Source organism: Triticum aestivum, chromosome 3B (genome assembly GCF_018294505.1).
Source record: "Triticum aestivum cultivar Chinese Spring chromosome 3B, IWGSC CS RefSeq v2.1, whole genome shotgun sequence".
NCBI classification, from domain to species: Eukaryota; Viridiplantae; Streptophyta; class Magnoliopsida; order Poales; family Poaceae; genus Triticum; species Triticum aestivum.
The window spans coordinates 561763238-561772163 of record NC_057801.1 but is presented as its reverse complement, the minus strand read 5'-3'; positions in this window follow the sequence as shown (position 1 = coordinate 561772163).

Here is an 8926-nt window from a genome sequence, read left to right as displayed (position 1 = left end):
ATCGGACTGGGTGGCTTGTGAGAGCGCACCCTTTTAGTTCGGACGAGGGATTTAGTGAGAGCCGGAGGATCCCAGAACTTTGTTTGGGTTTTCCAGGTGCTTTCCATCGCACAGTACTTCTATACTATGGCTGCCAAGTCAGCAAAGTGTGCGATGTCACAACGACTTATGGCATTGAGGATTCCCTTGTCCATGCAGTTTTTGCAAAAGAATGAGATTGCGTCTTCCTCGTGACAGTCCTTGACCTTGTTCATTACAAGGAGGAATCTGGCCCAGAAGTGATGTATTGTCTCTTGGGGCTCTTGTCTGATGTGGGGAAGATCACTTTTATCAGGGTGGGTGGGTAGATTTAAATCCAAACCTTGACCCAATCTGAGACCCAGGGGCAGAGGAGTTCGCGAGCCTGGCAGCTCGGGCTCCAGGATGTTGCCCAATTTTTCTAGCCCGCTGCCCGATTCTAAGTTCGGATCCTGGGCCATGTCCTCCCGTAGACGGGTATCCGGCTCGGAGAGCTCGGGAATCCGGACATAGTTCATCCTCAAAATAGAGGAAGAATTGTTGTTTTGTTCCTCCACCACCGCTATATGATGGGTGACCGACGGAGAGCTAATCTCCCTTTGGTCGGGTTTAAGCCCGATCCGATCATAGTCCGTAGCGACTCCCAGGGCGGCGATGCGATCCAAGAGCTCATTCAGGGAGTAGAGCTCCATTGGATCCATCTACTCGGTGAATTCCGAGACAACGTGGAGGCTGTTCTTGATGACCTGGGAAGTCATCGTCAGCGTGGCGGCCGAACGGGCGGTCATGACGAAGCCGCCCAGCCGGAGAGTCTGGCCTACAGCCAAGGTTCCTCCAGAGGTGATGTTATCCTTGACAACAAGGCGAGCCATCAAGCCTTATTGGGACGGCACAGTGGAACTCTCAATGAAAGCACCAATGTCGGTGTCAAAACCGGCGGATCTCGGGTAGGGGATCTGCATGTTTTGACACTGACACCAACCATCGATAGCGAGCACGGCATATGCTACACCCATCCCGAGAAACTTCTAGGTGAGACACCGATTGTCCGTCTACTTGCACAAACATATTGCTTTGTTTATAGCTCTATTTTTCTTTTTAGATGCAGACCTAGTGAAGAAATTACAATTTGACAGTTAATAAAAACTGAAACAGGTGACTGCAACATGCCAAAGATGTTATGAAAATGCCCACTATGTACACTAAAATCTACATTCGACAATACTGCAGGTATCACACGAAGTGGCCTAAGCAAGCATTTCTTCCACCGCAACTCTAGGGCATTCAAAAGGGGCACATGGACGCGTCACAAGATACAATCAGAGTGCGGCGTGCACACGATGTGCCACAAGACCGGCAATACCTTGCCGATGATGGTCAACGGCCGGCCAGACGGGCAACAAAAAGGTTCTGGTGCTGCACACCAACAAGAACTTTGACCAGCAGAGGACCAACTTGGTGATGCACCAGTACCACCTCAGGGACCTAGAGCAAGAGAAGGAGTGGGAGCTGGTCCTCTGCAAGATTTTCTACCAGACGAACACTAGGGCCAGGACTAAAAAGATTATAAGTTAGTTTGGTATTGGTACTGGTACTAGTTGGTCGTCTGCAAGTTGGTATTGTTGTTAAGGATCTTTCCATGTGAACTTGGCATTTGCTTCCAACCATCATCTCGAGGGTTGACGTGGATATAAAGTTGAATCATTAGTTTCGAAACGAATTTTCAGGCACCTGATTTTTATTTGATGGGTAGCATTTGTTGGGGAACGTAGTAATTTCAAAAAAAATCCTATGATCACACAAGATCTATCTAGGTGATGCATAGCAATGGAGGAAGAGTGTGTCCACGTACCCACATAGACCGAAAGTGGAAGCGTTATATAACACGATTGATGTAGTCGAACATCTTCTTGATCCAACCGATCAAGTACCGAACGCATGGCACCTCCGCGATCTGCACACGTTCAGATCAGTGACGTCCCTTGAACACTAGATCCAGCTGAGGCCGAGGGAGAGTTCTTTCAGCACGATGGCGTGGTCACGATGATGATGAAGTTACCGGCGCAGGGCTTCGCCTAAGCACTACGACGATATGACCGAGATGGAAAACTATGTAGGGGGGCACCGCACATGGCTAAAAGATCAACTTGTGTGTCTATGGGGTGCCCCCTCCCCCGTATATAAAGGAGGAGAGGGGAGGCCGGCTGTCCCTCCTTGGCGCACCCCTAAGAGGGGAATCCTACTAGGACTCCAAGTCCTAGTTGGGTTTCCACCTAAAAGGAGAGAGGGGGAAGGAAGGAGAGGGAGAGGGGGAAGGAAAGGGGGGAACCGCCCCCTTCATTGCCCTATTCGGACTCAAGGGGGAGGGGGCGCGGCCTGCCCTGGCCGCCCCTCTCTCTCTCCACTAAGCCAATCGAGGCCCTTTAGTTCCCCCGAGGGTTCCGATAACCCTCCGGCACTCCGTTTTTATCCGGAACTTCTCCGGAACACTTCTGGTGTCCGAATATAGTCGTCCAATATATCAATCTTTATGTCTCGACCATTTTGAGACTCCTAGTCATGTCGGTGATCACATCCGGGGCTCTGAACAACCTTCGGTACATCATATCACATAAACTCATATACCAATCGTCATCGAACGTTAAGCATGCGGACCCTACGGGTTCGAGAACTATGTAGACATGACCGAGACACGTCTCTGGTCAATAACAAATAGCGAAACCTGGATGCTCATATTGGTTCCTACATATTCTACGGAGATCCTTATCGGTCAAACCGCATAACAACATACGTTGTTCCCTTTGTCATCGGTATGTTACTTGCCCGAGATTCGATCGTCTGTATCACCATACCTAGTTCAATCTCATTACCGGCAAGTCTCTTTACTCATTCTGTAATACTTCATCCCGCAACTAACTCATTAGTCACAATGCTTGGAAGGGTTATAGTGATGAGTATTACCGAGACGGCCCAGAGATACCTCTCCGAAACATGGAGTGACAAATCCTAATCTCGATCTATGCCAACCCATCAAACACCTTCGAAGACACCTGTAGAACACCTTTGTAATCACCCATTTACGTTGTGATGTTTGGTAGCACACAAAGTGTTCCTCCGATACTCTGGAGTTGCATAATCTCATAGTCTGAGGAACTTGTATTAGTCATGAAGAAAGCAGTAGCAATGAAACTATAACGATCATAGTGCTAAGCTAACGGATGGGTCATGTCCATCACATCATTATCCTAATGATGTGATCCCGTTCATCAAATGACAACACATGTCTATGGTTAGGAAACAAAACCATCTTTGATTAACGAGCTAGTCAAGTAGAGGCATACTAGAGACTATATGTTTTGTCTATGTATTCACACATGTACTAAATTTCTGGTTAATACAATTCTAGCATGAATAATAAACATTTATCATGAATTAAGGAAATAAATTATAAATTTATTATTGCATCTAGGGCATATTTCCTCCAGTCTTCCTCTTGCACTAGAGTCAATAATCTATATTACATAGTAATGATTCTAACACCCATGGAGCTTTGGTGCTGATCATGTTTTTCTCATGGAAGAGGCTTAGTCAACGGGTCTGCAACATTCAGATCCGTGTGTATCTTGCAAATCTCTATGTCCCCCTCCGACACTTGATGATGGATGGAATTGAAGCATCTCCTTATGTGCTTGGTTCTCTTGTGAAATCTGGATTCCTTTGCCAAGGCAATTGCACCATTATTGTCACAAAAGATTTTCATTGGAACTGATGCACTAGGTATGACACCTAGATCGGATATGAACTCCATCATCCAAACTCCTTCATTTTGCTGCTTCCGAAGGAGCAATGTACTTCACTTCACATGTAGATCCCGCCACGATGCTCTGCTTGAAACTGCACCAACTAACAGCTCCTCCCTTTAATAAAAATACATATCCGGTTTGCGACTTAGAGTCATCCGGATCAGTGTCAAAGCTTGCATCTACATAACCATTTACGACGAGCTCTTTTTCACCTACATAAACGAGAAACATTTCCTTAGTCCTTTTCAGGTATTTCAGGATGTTCTTGACTGCTGTCCAGTGCTCCACTCCGGGATTACTTTTTACCTCCCTGCTATGCTTATAGGAAGGCACACATCAGGTCTGCTGCATAGCATTGCATACATGATAGAACCTATGGCTGAAGCATAGGGAACGACTTTCATTTTCTCTCTATCTTCTGCAGTGGTCGGGAATTGAGTCTCACTCAACTTCACACCTTGTAACACAGGCAAGAACCCTTTCTTTGACTGATCCATTTTGAACTTCTTCAAAACTTTATCAAGGTATGTGCTTTGTGAAAGTCCAATTAAGCGTCTTGATCTATCTCTAGAGATCTTGATGCCCAATATGTAAGCAGCTTCTACGAGGTCTTTCATAGAAAACATCTTATTCAGGTATCCCTTCATGCTATCCAAAAATTCTATATCATTTCCAATCAACAATATGGCATTCATATATAATATCAGAAATGCTACAGAGCTCCCACTCACTTTCTTGTAAATACAGGCTTCTCCAAAAGTCTGTATAAAACCTTATGCTTTGATCACACTATCAAAGCGTTTACTCCAAATCCGAGAGGCTTGCACCAGTCCATAAATGGATTGCTGGAGCTTGCACACTTTTGTTAGCACCCTTTGGATCGACAAAACCTTCTAGTTGCATCATATACAACTCTTCTTCCAGAAATCCATTCAGGAACGCAGTTTTGAGATCCATTTGCCAAATTTCATAATCATAAAATGCAGCAATTGCTAACATGATTCGGACAGACTTAAGCACTGCTACAAGTGAGAAAGTCTCATCATAGTCAACTCCTTGAACTTGTCGAAAAGCTTTCGCAACAAGTCGAGCTTTGTAAACAGTGACATTACCGTCTGCATTGGTCTTCTTCTTAAAGATCCATTTATTTTTTGTGGCTTGGCGATTATCGGGCAACTCCACGAAAGTCCACACTTTGTTCTCATACATGGATCCCATCTCAAATTTCATGGACTTAAGCCATTTTGCGGAATCTAGGCTCGTCATCGCTTCCTCATAGTTCGTAGGTTCATCATGATCTAGTAACATGACTTCCAGAACACGATCACCGTACCACTCTGGTGTGGATCTTACGCTAGAAGACCTATGAGGTTCGGTAGTAACTTGATTTGAAGTTTCATGATCATCATCATTAACTTCCTCGCTAATTGGTGTAGGAATCACCGGAACTGATTTCTGTGATGAAGTACTTTCCAACAAGGGAGAAGGTACAATTACCTCATCAAGTTCTACTTTCCTTCCACTCACTTCTTTCAAGAGAAACTCCTTCTCTAGAAAGGATCCATTCTTAGCAACAAAGATTTTGCCTTTGGATCTATGATAGAAGGTGTACCCAACAGTTTCCTTTGGGTATCCTATGAAGACGCACTTATCCGATTTGGATTCGAGCTTATCAGGTTGAAGCTTTTTCACATAAGCATAGCAGCCCCAAACTTTAAGAAACGACAACTTTGGTTTCTTGCTAAACCATAGTTCATAAGGCATCGTCTCAACGGATTTTGATGGTGCCCTATTTAAAGTGAATGCAGCCGTCTCTAAAGTATAACCCCAAAATGATAGCGGTAAATCAGTAAGAAACATCATAGGTCGCACCATATCTGTCGGTATTCTGGGAACGGGGGTACCCAGACTTGCCTGCCTGCGGCCCGCGGCGTGGCTCCACCAGCGGCCCAGTGTAGCCCGTCTTCATCAAGCAACGCTCGAGACCCTCGCAAGGGGCCAAGCCTCGCAGGGCGGATGACACAAGGCCTCCTCAGGAGCGGCCTCACCAGGCAGGTTCGCGAGGGACGCGGAGAGATCAAGGCAAGGGGTACCTCGCGAGGTTCCCGTGACGCAAGCCATGACGACCAAGGCCAGGCGGGCACCAGGCAGGCGTTACCGCGCGCAGTGTCCTTGTTTCCCTTTTGGTGCTAAGGGGGCAAGCGCAGGCACAGAGTATCGAGGCATCAGGAAGAGGTTTCCATATCGGTGAAACAAGACCAAGACCAGCAGGACGACAAGGCGGACGTCATCATGGAGCCCAAGATGGCGTCACCACCAAGGTCTTTGACAGGCAAAGACCACCTTTAGTCAGGATAGCTTGTACTAGCTGTCCCCTTTCAAAATGACCATTATTGGATCCCTCCCCGCTCAATATTTGGGGAGAGGACCAGGGCCTCTATAAATAGGGCTAGCCACCACACTAGAAAGGGACGAAAACGAGAACAAGTAGAACACCACACCAGCCCAAGAACACCTCTCCTCCGGAGGCAGTTCTTCCCTTGTATTGTTCATCATCAGCCAAGAGGCAATCCACCACCACCACACAGGAGTAGGGTATTAGACCATAACGATGGACCGAACCTGTATAAATCTTGTGTCTCTTGTGTTGTGAGTTCATCGAGCTAAGCTTAAGGATCGCGGTGAGGCTAAGAGAGAGATTCGGTAGGGGGAAATCTTCGTGTGCACCCATGTGTTCGAACCTCAAGGGTTTTGCCGGAACCCGAAATCCGATATTTGGCGCGCCAGGTAGGGGTGCGCCGGAGTCTCCCTTCCATTGATCCGCGTCCCATCGCTTCGTCGCATCCATGTCCGACGCCCGCCGAGCCCCGCTGAGCGCCGGGCTGCTCTCGCCGCTCGCCTCGCCCAGATGGCTCCTGTCGGCAGACCTCCCCGCCGTTCTCCGTCGCCTGCCGCCAACGCCGCCACCGGCCCGGCGGGGCATGAGAAGCAAGCATCCTCGCTGCAACCCTCGGTGCGGTGGGCCGACCGCATTGCCACTCCATCCTGACCCCAGCCGGTTCGTCGTCTCACGCTTGTCGCACCCCCACAGACGTGCATGCCGTGCTGCTTACGGCGTGCGACCTCCTGCAATACTGCCCGATTGACTACCTCTACGAGGAGTGGCTCGCCCGCATCACCGATCTCGTCAGCGCCGCAGGGGCCTTTCCCGCACCACCCCTCTTGTTGCCTCGCCCTTCGCCGAGTACTGGCGATGTGGCTCAGGAAGCGCCTCAACCTCCGGAAGAAGCAGGCCACGTCAGCACACCCACCCTCGTCGAGCACCCGGTGTAGTTCGTCAGCACGGTGTTGCGAGATGCAAGGGCACGGTACCCCATGCCTCAGAAGCTCTTACTCATGCTCTTGGTGGCCTCGTGCAAGCTGCGGCACTACTTTCGAGGTCACCCCATCAAGGTCGTCTCGGCCTACCCGTTGGAGAGGGTACTCAGGAGCCCCAACTCGGCTGGGAGAGTCGCCGAATGGAACATCGAGCTGCAGGCGTTTTAGTTGGAGTTCAGCACAACCGGGGTCATCAAGGGAACCGCACTTGCTGATTTCATGGCTGAGTGGACGGACGCACCAGAGCTCAAGATGGGCGAGGATCGCTCTTTCTCCCCAGGAAGTGAGGCACCAGACGGCTGGGTCATGCATTTCGATGGTGCCTTCTCGCGGCAGGGTGCGGGGGCTGGTGCAGTGCTTATATCACCCACTCAGGATAAGCTCTACTACGCCGTACAACTCTGTTTGAAGCAGGGCGAGAAGGTCTCCAACAACATAGCATAATAAGAGGGCCTCATGGCAGGCCTGAAAGCTGCAACAGTACTGGGAGTGAAGCATCTCGTCATCAAGGGAGATGCACAACTCCTCGTCAACTTCTCCAACAAGATGTATGAGCCGAAGGACGAGCACATGGAAGCATATCTCATGGAAGTACGCAAGATGGAGAAGCACTTCTGGGGGCTGGAGTTGCAGCATGTGCCCCGCGGCACCAACCAAGAGGCTGACGACATCGCGAGGAGGGCATCCAAACGGCTGCCTCAGGAGCCTGAGAATTTCAAGGAACGACTCTTCAAGCCATCGGTAGCACCACCACTTTCAAGAATGGCACAGCCTCGGGAAGAACTACCTCAGCCACCTGCCATAGGAGCCCCGGCCTGTGGCCCGACTTTGGGAGTGCGCCTACTCTTGGCGCTAGAGCCTCAGGAGGGATGCTGGATCAAGGAATTCAAGGAATACTTGACTCAAGGGACGCTGCCGGAGAAGGAGGACACGGAGTGCGTGGCCCGGCAGGCCACGGCCTACTGGATCCAAGACGGTGAATTATACCGGAAGTGGCCAACTGACGTTTCCCTATGTTGCATCTCCAGGGAACTGGGGAAAGAGTTGCTAGCCAACATACACGGTGGAGACTGCGGACACCACTCGTCGTCATGGACCCTCGTCAGCAAGGAATTTCGCAGCGGGTTGTATTGGCCTACGGCACTCAACGACACAACCGAACTGGTGAAGTCCTGCAAAGCCTGCCAATTCCACGCCAAGCAGATCCATCAGCCAACTCAGGGCCTGCAGACCATCCCGCTCTCATGTCCGTTTGCAGTCTGGGGCTGGATATCTTGGGCCCATTCCCTCGAGCGCATGGGGGTTACCGCTACCTCTATGTCGCCATCGACAAGTTCACCAAGTGGGCGGAGGTGGAAGCCACCCGCACCATCCCAGCCAATTCTATGGTCAAGTTCATCAAGGGCCTCGTGAGCTGGTTTGGGGTCCCTAACTGCATCATCACTGACAACGGTTCACAGTTCACCAGCAATTTCTTCAAAACGTATTGTGCTAACCCTGGAACGCAGATCTGCTACGCATCGGTGGCGCACCCCCGAAGCAACGGCCAGGCCGAACGCACCAACGCGAGGGTCCTAAGGGGCCTCAAGACCAGGACCTTCAAGAAAAAGCTGGAGGCTTGCGGCAGGGGCTGGCACGACGAGCTCCAGTCCATGCTGTGGTCCATCCGCACTACCACCACCAAGCCAACGGGCAAGACCCTATTCTTCCTCGTCTACGGAGCGGAA